Source organism: Chiloscyllium plagiosum, unplaced genomic scaffold (assembly GCF_037043375.1).
Source record: "Chiloscyllium plagiosum isolate Xiang-an unplaced genomic scaffold, Cpla_swu_hap1 HiC_scaffold_10, whole genome shotgun sequence".
Taxonomy (NCBI): Eukaryota; Metazoa; Chordata; class Chondrichthyes; order Orectolobiformes; family Hemiscylliidae; genus Chiloscyllium; species Chiloscyllium plagiosum.
Window position 1 is genome coordinate 4,570,950 of NW_028270148.1, and position 16,558 is coordinate 4,587,507.

General features: G+C 43.0%; 1 pseudogene; it reads left to right on the forward strand.

Moving 5' to 3' along the window:
* LOC148148891 (uncharacterized) overlaps positions 1–16,558 on the forward strand; it is a 65,481-nt pseudogene that overhangs the window by 42,334 nt on the left and 6,589 nt on the right.

Genomic DNA, 16,558 nt, shown 5'->3' on the forward strand with positions numbered 1-16,558 from the left:
CTTTGGCTTTGATATTTGAGTCGTCATTGTCTACAGGTTTAGTACTTGAGGATTGCAAATGTTATGCCATTGTTCAAGAAGGGCAGTAGAGATGACCCAAGTAATTATAGACCAGTGAGCCTTACTTCTGTTGTAGGAAAGGTTTTGGAAAGGATCATAAGAGATAAGATTTATAATAATCTAGCAAGCAAAAATTTGATTTCAGATAGTCAACATGGTTTCGTCAAGGGCAGGTTGTGTCTCACAAACCTCATTGAGTTTTTTGAGAAGGTGACCAAGCATGTAGATGAGGGTAGGGTAGTTGACGTGGTATACTTGGACATCAGTAAAGCCTTTGATAAAGTTCCACATGGTAGGCTGTTGGAGAAAATGCAGAGGAGTGGAATTGAGGGTGATTTAGCAGTTTGGATTAGAAACTGGCTTTCTGGAAGAAGGCAGCGAGTGGTGGTTGATAGAAAATATTCAGCCTGTAGTCCGGTTACTAGTGGTGTGCCACAAGGATCTGTTTTGGGACCACTGCTGTTTGTTATTTTTATAAATGACTTAGGCGCAGGCATAGGTGGATGGATTAGTAAATTTGCAGATGACACTAAAGTCGGTGGAGTAGCAGACAGTTTAGAAGAATGTTACAGGTTGCAGGGGGACTTGGATAAACTGCAGAATTGTGCTGAGAGGTGGCAAATGGAGTTCAATGCAGCTAGATGTGAGGTGATGCACTTTGGTAAGAATAACAGGAAGGCAGAATACTGGCTCAGTGGAAAGAGGGATCTTGGAGTCCATGTGCATAGTTCCCTGAAAGTTGCCACCCAGGTGGATAATGCTGTTAAGAAGGCATATGGTGTGTTAGGTTTCATTCATAGAGGGATTGAGTTCTGGAGCCGCAATATCATGCTGCAACTATACAAAACGCTGGTGCGGCCACACTTGGAATATTGTTTACAGTTCTGGTCGCCCCATTACAGAAAGGATGTGGAAGCATTGGAAAATGTGCAGAGGAAATTTACCAGGATGTTGCCTGGTCTGGAGGGAAGGTCTTATGAGAAAAGGCTGAGAGACTTAGGTCTGTTCTCATTGGAAAGAAGAAAGTTAAGGGGGAATTTGATAAAGACATACAAGATGATCAGAGGATTAGATAGAGTAGACAGAGAAAGACATTTTCCTAGTATGATGACGTCAGCTGTACGAGAGGGCATAACTACAAATTAAGGGGTGATAGATTTAAGACTGATGCCAGAGGCAAGTTCTTTACGCAAAGAGTGGTAAGGGCGTGGAATGCCCTACCTGCTAATGTAGTCAACTCAGCCACATTAGGGAGATTTAAACAATCCTTAGATAAGCACATGGATGATGATGGGTTTCTCCTGGATGGTGTCAAGCTCCTTGAGTATAATTGAGATGTTTAAAGAAAATTTGTGTTATAGACCATATGGACTGCACTGCAATGGGGGATAGCTCCTCACAACCTCTGCAACTGGACAGTGTCACTGTATATTGTCCTGTGCCTTTAACTGTATATTGCCTGGCCCCTTTGTTTGTACTTCCTTTGAAAACAATTATACAATTGTATTTTGTTTAAGTTATCAACATTCAGATGGATATTAATCTATCTCTTTACCACATTAAGAATATTTTTGATTCACTATATCTTCTACTGTCTTCAAACGCTGAGTGTAATTTATTTAACTACAATGAGGCAGGTTTGATCAGACCAACCCAGGTCAAAGGGAAGGTCACTCAGTGACCCTGAACCAGCCCCTCCTCCAAGTAAACATGGAGCTGAAGTTGTTTTTAGTCAGGCTTTGAGGAAACAATGTCAGTGACCCCTTGAATTAGCATCTTCGCCACAGAGTGCATTTGGAATTTTCTGTGCTTACATTATCCCTTTAAACCATTTGTTATGAGGGTGGAGAGGTACTGTAACATTAAGAGAGTTGAAAAGCTAGCAAGGCCTGACTGACACAACATACAGTGTTCTGAACAAGGTAAGAATGTAACACAAATCAAGTCTCTGGGTTGCCATGAGACAAAAACAAATTCAAATTCTGCCAATCAGTTTAAATTATGCCAATCAGTTTAAATCAAGTTTGAATTTAGTATTTTGATAACATTAAAACCAAGGAAATGATCTGATGTTTTGGGGCATAAAACTGGATATTTTTGAACATTTAATATATAACCTGTGAAGCAGAATCCCTAAGAAGAAGAAAAGAAGACCAAAAGAGAAGAAATGAAAGCTGCCTGATTTTGAGATAAGAAGTTTTGCTTTGTAAATCTTAAGATTTATAAAACTTAATCGGGATTTTTATTGGACCAGTATTGCAGAGGGGAAGGCAAAAGGGAGGTTCAAAGAAGGAGTTGTAAATAGTTGTTCATTAATTATTTTCTGTTATACTTTAAGAAATAAAGTTGTTAATTTTTAATTTAAATAGTTCTGGGCCTCTCGAATTTTTACAGATTACTGAATGGGATAATTCTTTTTTGTGTTGCTGGTTTGAATTAAGCAGGTGGGTTTACCCCATGTTGTAGCACGGGTATGTCATGTGACTATGATGAAAGCATTATACTAGAGAGAACCAACTGGAGAAACACGTGTTAGTTACTGCTCCTCAGAGTGAGGAATCAAATCCAAATGGTATGGATTTTGATGTGCTTCATAATAGATTAAAAAAATGAAGAGGTCCTTGAAGAATGGGATAGGTTAGTAAGCTCTCTGTCTCAGGAGCATAGAACATAGTTGAAAGATTTGTTACTGCAGTATAAGGATATATGTAAGAATCAGATAGGGAGGACTAATGCTATTGTACATGCAGTACATGTAGGGAATACTGCTCCAATAAAACAACACCCATATTGGCTTAATCCTCTCAAAGCCAGACAGGTCCAGAAGGAGGTGGAGGCCATGCTCGATCAGGATATCATTAAACCAAGCCAGAGCAAGTGGAGTTCACTGATCATCTTAGTTCCCAAACCTGACAGGACCCATCAATTTTGTCTGGATTATTGGGAGGTCAATGCTGTTACAAAATTTGAAATATCCAATTCCAAGATTGGAGGACTGTATCAAAAAAGTCAGACAAGCCAGTTACATCACCGAGTTGGACTTACTGTGTGGTTACTGGCAGGTACATTTATTAAAGATGGCGAAAGAACTTTCTGCGTTTGTAACCCCAAATGGGCGATATCTGTTTAAAGTGATACCGTTTGGAATGAAGAATGCACCCGCCACATTCCAAAGCCTCATGAACAGAGTTGGGTTAACAAATTGTGCAGTCTATTTGGACGATGTAGTGATCCATAGTAAGTCCTGGAAAGATCACATGACACTGCTGGCAGAGTTTTTTGAATGACTACAAGAAGCAAAACTGGTGATAAACTTAAATAAAACTGAATTTGTGAAAGCAGAGGTCACATTCTTGGGACATAGCATCAGTCATGGAAGGTTGACCCCACGGAATGCAAAGACGAACACCATCGAGAAATTTCCACAACCAGCCTTGAAGAAAGAGATGCTTTGGTTCTTAGGACTCAGTGGAATCTATCGGAAGTTTGTTCCAAACTTCAGCAGTGTAGTGGCACCATTAACTAATTTGCTGAAGGACTACACAAGGTTTCGGTGGACAGAGCAATGCCAGGAGGCATTCGACCATTTGAAAGTGATATTAATCACCGTACCGGTTTTAGCGACACCAAACGTTTCAAAATGTTTTAAAGTTGCCATTGATGCTAGTGACATAGGAGTTGGAGCTGTACTGCTACAGGAAGATGGTGATGGGATTGAACTGGCAGTTGGTTACTTTTCAAAGAAACTTGACATTCACCAGAGGAAATACTCCATGATTGGAAAAGATCAATTGAGTTTGGTACTGACCTTACAACATTTTAATGTGTATGTCACAAACAATGCATTGGAGACGGTTGTGTACACGGATCACAATCCTTGTAAATTCATGGAATGCTTTAAAGACAAGAATATGCGATTATTTCATTGGAGTCTTATGTTACGGACTTTTAGTTTACATATTGTACATGTTGCGGGTCATAAGAATGTAATAACAGGTGTGTTATCATGGATTTAAATGATAAAGATAATAGACAATAGGCAATAGTGCAGGAGTAGACCATTCTGCTTTTCAAGCCAGCACCACCATTATGATCATCCTCAATCAGTATCCGTTCCTGCCTTATCCCCATAACCCTTGATTCCACTATCTTTAAGAGCTCTTCTTTCTTGAAAGGATCCAGAGATTTGGCCTCCACAGTCTTCTGGGGCAGAGCATTCCATACACCCACCACTCTCTGGGTGAAGAGGTTTCTCCTCAACTCTGTTCTAAGTGGTCTACCCCTTATTTTTAACTGTGTCCTCTGGTTCGGGACTCACCCATCAGCCGAAACATGCTTCCTGCATCCAGAGTGTCCAATCCTTTAATAATCTTATACATCTCAATCAGATCCCCTCTCAGCCTTCTAAACTCAAGCATATACAAGCCCAGTCGCTCCAATCTCTCAGCATAGGAAAGTCCCACCATTCCAGGAATTGACCTTGTGAACCTACGATGCACTCCCTCAGTAGCCAGAATGGCTTTCCTCAAATAAAATTAATAACTATTAAATGTTATATTTATGTGGGAAGAAGTTAATATGAACTTAGATTAATATCAAAAGAATGTCATGATAATGTGGTTAAGGAATAGAAAAAAACATGAAGCCATCCTTTCATTATGGTGGTTCATTTTTTTCTTAAGGGTTAGAGGTGTTATGAGGTGTAGAGGTACTGTACCTTGAAGAGAGTTGAAAAGCTGGCAAGGCCTGCCTGACATACACAAAGTGTTCTGAAAAAGGTAACAATGTAACATTTTGTCGACACAACTAGCAGCAGATGAGTTGCCATGAGACTAAAACAAATTCAAATTCGGCCTTTAGTTTAAATTATACCCCAATACACCAAATTCTAATCAAGTTTGAATTTATTATTTTGGTAATATTGAAACCAATGAAGAGATCCGATGTTTTGGGGTATAAAACCAGACATTTTTGAACAGTTGAGAGAGAACTGCCAAATAACAGGCAGATACAGGCTGCTAGTTTAAGAGCTCTCTGAGAGGTACCTGTCTGTCGAATAAGTCTGCACAGCAGAACATCACAACTGACCTGGAGAGAATCTATAAAGGAGATTTGTCAAAGCTGACTGGCTTTGAAACTTGATTACTTTTTTGTAAATCGTAATTGGGATTTTTAATCGGCCTGGTATTGGAGAGTGGAATGGGCGCTCTCTACTTGCGGAATGTTTCAGAGAACACCTCTGGGACACCCGGACCAACCAACCCAACCACCCCGTGGCTCAACACTTCAACTCCCCCTCCCACTCCACCAAGGACATGCAGATCCTTGGACTACTCCATCGCCAGACCATAGCAACATGACGGCTGGAGGAAGAGTGCCTCATCTTCCGCCTAGGAACCCTCCAACCACAAGGGATGAACTCAGATTTCTTCAGTTTCCTCATTTCCCCTCTCCCCACCTTGTCTCAGTCCCAACCCTTGAACTCAGCATCACCTTCCTAACCTGCAATCTTCTTCCTGACCTCTCCGCCCCCACCCCAGTCTGACCTATCACCCTCACCTTGACCTCTTTCCACCTATCACATTTCCGATGCCCCTCCCCCAAGTCCCTCCTCCCTACCTTTTATCTTAGCCTGCTGGACACACTTTCCTCATTCCTGAAGAAGGGCTCATGCCCGAAACGTCAATTCTCCTGCTCCTTGGATGCTGCCTGACCTGCTGCGCTTTTCCAGCAACACATTTTCAGCACTGATCTCCAGCATCTGAGGTTCTCACTTTCTCCTTGGAGAGTGGGATGTAAAAGATAGATTAAAGAGACAAGAGTTGTTTGTTTTAATATTCTCTATTGGACTTAAAGAATAAAGTTGTTATTTTTTTACTTTAAATAGTGACTTTTGGGATAATTCTTTGCCCCTTGAGTTTTAGCAGATTGTAGCACGGGGTGAATCTTTTCTGTGTTGCTAGTTTTAATTAGCAGAGGGGTTTACTCCATGTCATAGCACAGCCAATTATTTCAAATGTGCCTCTTTTCCAAGGGGTATGTTGTACAACACCGTGACATTGTGTTGTATTTCAAGTTGGGTGTGACACAGTAAATAGATTGGATGCTCTGCCCATCGCTCTCTGTCCTAGACCGTTATGGAGGATGGGTTATAGAGGACCTGCTTTGGGAGTCCCCTGTGCCCATTGACACATGCCCCACTGATGACCCTTTCCCTCTTGTCCCTCCTCCCCTAGACTCTTCCCTCCATAAACCCCCTACCTTGCCCTCCACACCCCCCACCCCTTGGCCAGTTGGGGCACCAATCCCAGTTTGACTAAAATGCTCAGGTTCAGGGTCAAGCCCCTGCCCCATGGTCTCCCTCCCTGGGGCTGAGAAGTCAAATGATGAAACGAAGAGAAGTGAGAATGAGGCAGGAACCTGTCGCAGACAGAAAGAAAGAACATGTTTGACCATCAAATAATACAGCAGCAGAAGGGGGCCATTTGGCCCATAGTGATGATACTGGTTCCTCGATTGAGATATTCAATAAGCCCCACTGGTCAATTTCAGAAACACGCCCTGCCCCCTCTGTTGGTGAAAGAGGGAACTGCAGTAAACCTTTCCTCAGTATTCCATTTATTTACAGAGTGAGACAATAAAAGCAGAGACCTGTGAACCCAATCCAATCAGTTACAATACTCTCTGAGGTTTTGAACCTGAAATTGAGGCCCTGTACCTATGAACCCTCTCCAAAGCCTCCACATCGTTCTGGTAGTGTGACCAGAACTGTACACAATATTCCAAATGTGACCGAACAAAGTTCTATCCAGCTGCAACATGGGCTGCAGCTCCATCCAACAGGCAGCTCTCCCCCTTTCCCATCTCCCATTATCCTGCAGAGGGAAACACCAACACAAACCTGGTTTGATGATTTAAAACCCACCATGACACTCACACAGACATTTCAGAATGTGTTTATTTTAAGGTGCACTGGGTGTTGTGGATTTGAGTGAAACCAAAAAAGGCACTCAGTTTCATTCTCTGCACAATGTTGCTCAAAGTGACCCCAACTGCAATGTTGATAGTTCCTGTTTTCTCTCTCCTGAGCGATCTTTCATCATCCTGAATTCTCTTTAATTCCCTTGTTTTAACCACTGTCATATCCTTGGGGGTGCATGCTTGGGGAGGACAGAAGCAGACTCATTGGTGATGGGACTCAGGTTGAACTGTTTGCCAGATTTGACTGTGTGGGGTCACAGCCTGACTCAGAGTTAGTCAATGAATGTTGTTGCATGGACCAACCCAAGGAGGAGTCATGAGGGATTTGGGACAGATTCCAGGAAGGTCATTTGACCAGCACCAATCCCTGGGAGGATTGACCTGAGAGATCGTGATGTTAAAACAGGACCATCAGCAACTCAGAACTGACTGATATTCTTGGTCAATGACATATTTGCTCTGGGACCTGGAGGGAAATCACAATTCAAGCTGTTTCCCCCTGCTGTTGTTCAGCACAATGCGAGAGGGAGCAGCAGAGGGCAGTGTGTTCCAAATAATCTCAGTGAGAGACTGCACTGCCTCCCGCACCTTCCACCCCAAAGCTGAGCTGCTGCACTGTCTGAGTGCTCAGTATTCTCAGGGTCTGGGAGTGTAAAGGACATAAAGGATTGTCAGGCAGTTCACTGGTTAGAGGTAGCTGTAACCTCAGGAGCAGGCATGCAGCTGATGATGTACTGATCTGCATCGAGTGCTCACCATCAGCTCAGTGTCAAAGAGTTGTTCCTGAAAGTGGTTACGGGGCTAAGTGTTAGAGAGCAGTTGTGGAGAGGGAACTGCAGCCACAGTCATGGCATCAAATCCTTCCTCTTGTGGTGAGCTCTCAAATAGTCTGTGGTCACAGGCTCCCATTCACCTCATCATTGAGTTGTACACCTTGTCTGAACCAGTTGCCTGCAGTTTACCCCCCCCCCCCCACCCCCTCTCCATGTTTGCATTGTTCTGGAGTGAAGTGGCTGCTGGGATCAGGTTCAATGTGAATGTGCAGGAGCAGAGAGCTCCATGTTCCAGCCCCAGTCCCTGAGTCAGCATCAAGACCCTCTCCAGGCCTCTGCTACACAAGAGCACATCCCATCCATTTATACTCCCAGAATCCTGGAATGTTCTGGGCCATTGGTGACAGGATCAGAAGTGGGGAGGTTGGTAAAACAAGGTAGGGGCAGAGGAACCACTCACCCTTGAACTCCCCACCCCCCCAGCCAGCTCCAACATTCCTGAGGCTCACAGTGAAGCTAGTGAGCTGCTTCACCAATGTGTGTCCTGACCCAGTCTGGTTTTCCTCTGTCTCCCGCATTGACTGGATTCCAATCAGATCCCAAGGATTGATCCCAGGTGATCTTGAGGGTTCATCAATCAGGCTCAGCGTGTGTGCCTGGGTTTTTGGGCCTATTGGGGCCAAGGTGAGGGGAATACATTGTGAGGCTCTGAAATGTGATTGTCTCCAATCCATTTCGACCAATGGGATGGTCAGCCATTAAAGCCCCAGCAAGACAGGACGTCTGAGGAAAACATTGAGGGCGATGGTGGGAGGAGGGGAATGGCCACCATAGAGAGGGCAGGAAATAATGGGAGGATGAGGGGCATAGAGAGACAGAAGAAGTTTGGGGAAAGGGTGGGAGAGGGAGGAGATCAAAGGGAGGGAGGGAGTAAACGAAGGGAAGGGAAATGGAGGAGGGGAATATGGAGAGTAAGGAATGAAAGATCCAAGATGGGATAAATGAGGGCTCTCTTGAATATGCAACAGTAAATGTACAGCACACCAGTTCAATCCAACTGAAGGCAACAATTTGGAAATGACTGGCAAAATAAAACCAATCCCAACTGCCAGGCAAGATTAAAACATCAATGAAACAGGAACTGAGCCAACCACACTGAGATGCAGGCAATGTCTGAGTGGGATTAACATGAGACGATTAAACCAGAGATCCAGTCAATGTTTTGGCAATGTTCCAACTTTAATGATCAAACTGTCAATCATCATTTTTCCCAAGAATGTGATGAATATCTCCAATTTAAGGCATGCCTTGCCTCATCCTGGTCAAGCTCAGGCCTGCCTCCATTGACCCAGTGCTGGCTGCCAACTGGGGAATTCCAATAACCAGAGCCAGTGCTGAGGAAGGAAAGGCTGAGATTCCAAATCAGGATGGACTGGGACTTGGAGGGAATTCGCAATTCGAGCTGTTCCCACAATGTTCCTGCTGTCGTTGTGCACAATGTTAGAGGGAGCAGCAGAGGGCAGTGTGCTCCAAATAATCCCAGTGAGAGACTGAACTGCCTCCTGCACCTACCACCCCCATGCTGAGCTGCTGCACTGTCTGACTGTCCAGTAATCTCAGGGTCTGGGAGGGTCTGAGTGCCCAGTCATCTCAGGGTCGGGGGGGTCTGAGTGCCCAGTCATCTCAGGGTCTGGGAGAGTCTGAGTGCCCAGTAATTTCAGGGTCTGGGAGGGTCTGAGTGCCCAGTAATATCAAAATGATGTTCCTTTGTTCAAGAAGGGAAATAGGGTAATGTAGGAAACTATAGACCAGTGAGTCTCACATCGGTGAGTGGGAAACTATTGGAGAGAATTCTTAAGGATAGGATTTAAGCACATTCAGAAAAACATGACCTAATTAAGGACAGTCAGCATGGCTTTGTGCAGGAGAGGTCATGTCTTACTAACTTAATTGAATTTTTTGAGGAGGTGACAAATGTAATCGCTAAGGGCAGAGCAGTAGATGTTGCTTTCATGGATTTAGTAGGCTTTTGACAAGCTTTCTCGTGGTTGGCTCATCCAGAAGATTAGGTTGCATGGGATCCACAGTGACGGTGCTATATGAATTCAGAATTGGCTTGTAATGCAAAGGCAGAAGGTAGTGGTGCAAGGTTGCTTTTTCATGCTGGAGGTTCATGACTAATGGTGTTCCGTAGGGATCCGTGGAACCCTCTGCTGTTTTTGACATATATTGTGCAAAGTTGGGGAGCTTACTTATAGACTGGGAGGCAGGAAGTTCGAATTTGTTGTTTGTGAAATGCTGCGGGGAAAGCGTTGCATGGTCCTTTTAAAAGATGGTATGTATTTTCTCTGCTCAGAGATTTAAAATGGATGTCTGCGAGTCGCAACTTGAAAGTTTACAAGTGCCCAGAGAGTACGCGAATTGAAACATTTGTATGAGAAGGCCATACAGTTAGCAGACCAAGCAGCCCATTTTACCAAGACAACAGGCTTTTGAAGACAGCAGGGTGGCACGGTGAATCACAGTGCTAGTGACCTGGGTTCAATTCCTGCCTCAGGCAACTGTGGAGTTAGTGCATTGTCCGTGTCTGTGTGGGATTCTTACGAGTACTTCGGTTTCCTCTCACAATCCAAAAATGTGCCGGTCAGGTGAATTGACCATGCTAAATAGCCCATCACGTTAGATGCATTAGTCAGGGGTAATTATAGGGTAGGGGAATGGGTCTGGGTGGATTACTCTTCAGAGGGTCAGTGTGGATTTGTTGGGCTGAAGAGCCTGTAGGGAATCTAATCTAAATTAGCCAATCAATTTGAACCAGGCTCGTACCAAAAACCTATTAAATTTAAATCTGATGGCTTTGTGACCAATCCTATTGTAAGAAATATTGATATGTCTCATGGGGACAGTTGGAAAATGACCCCAGAGCTAGCTGCCATCCACCAGAGCTAACAGCCCTCGAGAGAGAATCGCTGGCTCTCACAGCCTCACCTATGTCTGAGAGAAAATGCCATTTAAATAACAATGGTACTAATAGCACAGCTCATTAATATTCCTGACAGAAGAATAAATGGAGAATGCACAGAACATTCCAGAAGACACGTAACCTGGCTGTAATATCAAGAGACTTAAGTTCTTTTTTTTGTTATATGAGGGGACTTGTATTTATTGGAAAACCATTCATATTGTACATTTTTAAATGTTCTGCCAATACCATCATCACCATCTCCCTAATGTGGCTGAGTTAACTACATTGGCAGGTAGGGCATTCCACGCCCTTACCACTCTCTGAGTAAAGAACCAGCCTCTGACATCTATCTTAAATCTATCACCCCTCAATTTGTAGTTATGCCCCCTCGTACAAGCTAATGTCTTCTTGAACAACTACAGTCCATTTGCAGTAGGTAGACCTTTAATGCCCTTAAGCAGGGAATTCAAGGATCTTGACCCAATGACACTTAGGAACATTGATATAATTCCAAATTAGGATGGTGAGTGGTTTAGATGGGAACTTGCAGGCAGTGATGTTCCCATGTATCTGATGCCCCTGTCCTTCTAAATGGAAGTCGTTGCGCATTTTGATCTTGCTGCAGAAGAAATTGTGCCCAAAATGTCAATGCATTTCTGAAGAGATTTAAATAATAGTATTGTACACATTGCATATTTAATTATTTTTGCTTATGTTGATGGATTTTGTTTGGTCAGAAACCGTCACACATGTAGTTCTATGGTTTAGTGTAAACCTGTTCTCGCTTTTTAACTCCTACCACCCTGACAGATTCATTCCATACAGCAGTACAGAGGATCTGTTCGTGTGGGAATAAGCTTATTCTGATCTTTTTCTTTAAAGATCCAATCCTTCTCCAGTCTCCAAACCTGGAACGTGTCACCGAGGGTCACACTGCCCGGTTAAAGTGCACCAGGTGGAACGCCACAGTGACACACCAATGTTCAGTAGTACCAGGAGCAACAAGGGAATAAAATAGAGTGGGTTTTAACACATGATGTGAGGAACATCGCAGGAAGGAGCCCAGGATTCACTGACCGATTTCAGCCTTCCAGAGACCCCTCCAGTAACAACTTCAATCTGACCATCACAAACGTGCAGCCCAGTGACACTGGGGTCTATTACCGCTCAGTGTTGGAAAGTATCAATGGGAGAGGAAGCCAGCTCAATATCACCAGTAAATAGAGTTTACATGACAATCACCTTCAACAATAACCTCTTGCCCAATGAATGGATTGGAGATCAGTTTGTGATCAAGAAGATTGAGGAGGTGATGGAGAGTGATCTCGGGGATGGATTCATTGTGGGGAGGAAGGTCAGCTCAGGTGCAGTAATTTATTTAATTGGTTTGTGAGATGTGGGTGTCACTGGCGGGGCCAGCATTTATTGCCCATCCTTCATTGCCCTTGAGAAGGTGGTGCTGAGCTGTCTTCTTGAACCACTGCAGTGGCCCATTGGTTGTCATTACTGGATTTAGGTTGGGCTCCTGCACAACCTGTTAAGACCCTGCTAAACGGTTGTTCAAAAGCTGTGATCAGGATTTCAGGTGAAGCTTTAACTGAGGGTTGGAGATTTCCCAAGTTCTGACATGGACCAGCTTGTCTGGTAAAATTTAACAGCTCTATCTAATCTTGACCAATAAATTTTTAAAAATATTTTAGCTTGTGTTCCTCATCCATAAATGACCTGCCATTGGAATTTCATGAGCTAAATTGTGAACATTCATTCTGATCCTCAGATGGAGTGACCACCTGATGGATCACTGTCCATTCCTCATCACCTGGTATTTCCTCATTAATGCTTTACCTTTCAAGTAATAACACTCAGGGATTCTTCTGATTCCAATTCTCTGGAGGGTATTTGATAAAACTCTCCCAAGTCAGGATTTATTTCTTCCATTTCTGCTAAAGAAGATATTCTGAACATATCAGTCTTCTGTTTCTCTTCATTCTTTTCATCGACAAGTTTTTCAAAATTGAGTCTGATAACAGTAACTCCAATCAAACGCATTGTTTCATCAACCACTTTTCCCATTGTTCTAACTGTGTGAACCTGACATCTAGTCACTATACCATCAGGAATCAATCCAGAATACTCCCCCCATACCATTTCAGTCTATTTCACCTCCATTGTTGTTAAACCATCCTTGGTAGCTAATGTGTTTGAATCTGCCAAGTCATTCCAGAAAAATAAATTCCCTAATAGGAATGTATTACACTCTTCCAACTACAACAACTCCATAGACCAAGTCATTTATTAATTCGGCTCTGTTCAGTGATACTGGGGTGTAAGCACCAAGATTGCCTGCAATAAGTATTTTCTCATTCATTAACCCTTCAGGAAAATAAACAGTCTCATCAGTGGCTGACTTGTTTAATTCTCTCTCAAAATCTATATTGGTTTACCTTTTTGATTTGAAACTGAAGGAGACACCGTTCCTTTTGAGATGGAATTCTCAGAACATCACATGGTCTGAATTTATTAAGGCTTTTTTTTAATGATCCTCTTGTTCTTTATTTCTGTGATTTGACTCTAAGCCAGGGTGTACTGGTGTTGAAGGAGGTTCAGATGATGATTACAAGAGTGATCCTGACAATCAAGGGCTTGTCATATGAGGAATAGCCGATGGCTTTGGGCCTGTATTCAATGAAGTTTATAGGGAAGTTGGGGGGGGGGGATCTGATGCAAACTTACAGAATAAAAGGCCTGGATAGAGTGGATGTGAAGAAGATGTTTCCATGGGTAAGAGAGACTACGGTCCAAGGGCACAGCCTCAAACTGAAGGAACGACCCCTTAGAACTGACATGTGGAAGAATTTCTTCACTTGAAGGGTGTTAAATCTATCAAACTCATTGCTGCAGAGGGTTGTTGAGGCCAAGTCATTGAGCGTATTTAGAGACAGATATATTTCTTGATTTATAAGGATTCAAGGATTACAGGAAGAAGACAGGTGAATGTGTTAAGAAGCATACCAGCCATGATCAAATGGCAGAGCAAACTCGATGGGCCAAATGGCCTTACAACACTCCATTATCTCATAGTGCTTTGGTTTAAAATGTCTTGTTTATTTTGAATACTTACCTCTACTTTTTCACTCTTACAATCTGTCATTTCTCATTAAATTTAAATTGGAGTTGTTCACAACCTTCAAACTAAATTTAATTTATTCACACTATTCTCTTAAAGCTGTAAATGTCTCTGAACTTGGAACGTGTCACCGAGGGTCACACTGCCCGGTTACACTGCGCCATGAGGAACATGGCAGTGACACAGACTGATGTTCACTGGCACCGGGAACAACCAGGACATAACACAGAGTCGGTTTTAACACAAGACATGAGGAACAACCCTTAAAATAGAGCCCAGGATTCACTCTACGATTCCAGTCATTAAGAGACCCCTCCAAGAACAGCTTCATTCTGACCATCACAAACATGCAGTTCAGTGACACTGAGGTCTATTATTGTAAAATGTGGGGAGGTATCAGTGGGAATGGAACCCAGCTGACTGTAACAGGTAAGTCCTGTTTATCTTAGAATAATCTAACACAGTAACCTTTTCCACATGGATTTATTGGAGATGAGAATGTGTTAAATTCCTCTGGTACAGAGAAAGCAGAGAGCTCAATATAAACATAGAATAGTTACTTTCTCTTGTTTTACTCCAAGATAGAATAAACGGTTTCTTCTCTTGGACCAGTTCCTCAATCTCAAACTCTTTCTCTTCTGCTTCTCCATCTCGTTTGTTCTCAGTGTTGTATTGAACATTCTCCTGTCTCTGTCTGGTTTTGTTTCATTCAGTCTTGGCTAATGGCCACCACTAGTTGGGCCAGCACTTATTGTCAATTTTGAATGGTCCTTGAGAAGAAATGTCTTCACCCAGAGAGTGGGGAACCTGTAGAATTCTCTGTCACAGGAAGCATTAAGGCCAAAATATTGAATGTTTTCAAAAAGGAGTGAGATAAAGTTCTTTCGGCTAATGGGATCAAAAAGTATTGGGGAAAAAATGTGAACAGGGGACTGAGTTGGATGATTAGCCATGATTATGTTGAAAGGCAGTGGAGACTAAATGGGCAGGATTACCTACTCCTCCTCCTTTCGATGCTTTGAGACTATGATGAATGGAAACATTTCAGTCATGATCAAATTGCAGAACACATTCAATGGTCTGAATGACCTCATTCTGCTCCTATATCTCATGGTCTCATGGTCTCATGGTCTCATGGTCTTTGTTTTAAATGGGAAATTTCAAACTCTCAGCTCTTGAGACTTTGGGTAATCATTTCCCACAACCCCTTGATGCTCAATGACACTCCCATCTCTACCTCTGATGTCCTTTGCCTGAGCTAAAACCTTCTTCATCCCACCCTGGTTACACCCCTTCTTATGACACTCATTCATTCCTTTAGTCTAAAAGACACAGAAAGAGGGACACAAGAACAGGAGAAGGCCAATCAGCTCATCAAGTCTATCCATCCTGTCAATTAAATGATGCTGATGGATGATCGAATATTATCTCAACTCAACATTCCTACTTATTCCTGTTCACCTTTAATCCCCCGGGTCATCAAGAATCTCCCTCCCTCTGCCTTAAAAACATTTAAGGATTCTGCATCCACTGCCTTTTGATGAAGGGAATTCCAAAGACTCACAACCCGCTGAGAAAAAAAACATTTCCTCATCTCTGTCTTCAATGTGCACTTCCTTATTTTTTAACTGTGACTCCTAATTATAGAGCCATACGGCACAGAAACAGACCCTTCCTTCCAGCTGGTCCATGCCGAACAGAATCCCAAACCAAACTAATCCCACCTACCTCCTCCTGGTCCATACAACCTCCAAATCTTTCTTATTCATGCATCAATAAAAATGCATTTTAAGTGTTGCAATTGTACCCACATCCATCACTTCCTCAGGAAGTTCATTCTGAACACTAACCACCTCTGTGTAAAAAAAAATGCCTCTTATGTCTTTTTTATAAATCTCTTTCCTCTAACCTTAAAAAAGGGTGCTCTTGAGTCTTGAAATTTCACATCTTTGGGAAAAGACAACTCCCATAAAGTCTACCTATACCTCTCACTGTTTTATAAACTTCTATAAGGTCACCGCTCAACCTCCTTACGCTCCAGTGAAAAAAGTCCCAAACTATCCAGCCTTTCTTTACAACTGAAATCTTCCATACCCAGCAACATCCTAGCAAATTTCTTCTGTACCTTCTCCAGCTTGATTCAAGACTCTCTCTGAAGAGAAACCATCCTTTCCATGTCCTTCTGATCAAGTCCCCTCAGGATCTTACAGGTTTCAATGAAATCCCCTCTGAGTCCAAGGGGATCCAGAGTGAACACATCTGGAGGAAGGGTTTGCAGTTTGAGGAAGTTTAGATCCAAGTTGAGGAGCTGGAGTCTGAGCTGCAGACATTGTGTCACATCAGGGAAAGGGAATGGTTCCCTGAAAACCTTTCTCCATTGGATTAGGGAATTGGAGATGAGTCATGGATCAGGGACAGGAAGCTGTGACTGCAAGTGAGGATGGTATGGGTCCCAGGCCTTTCTAACAATGTCACAGGTTTGTGTTTGGGTCCTGACCCCACACACTCCCCGACCCTGTGATAATAACCTGGGTCAGGAATGGAAGAGAAAGTCTGAGTTTCCGATCAGAAGGACCTCATTTTGCCATTGTTGACTCAATTCCAGGCAAGTGCAATCAGGGACTATCTGGCTCAGAGACAGAATCTGAGAAC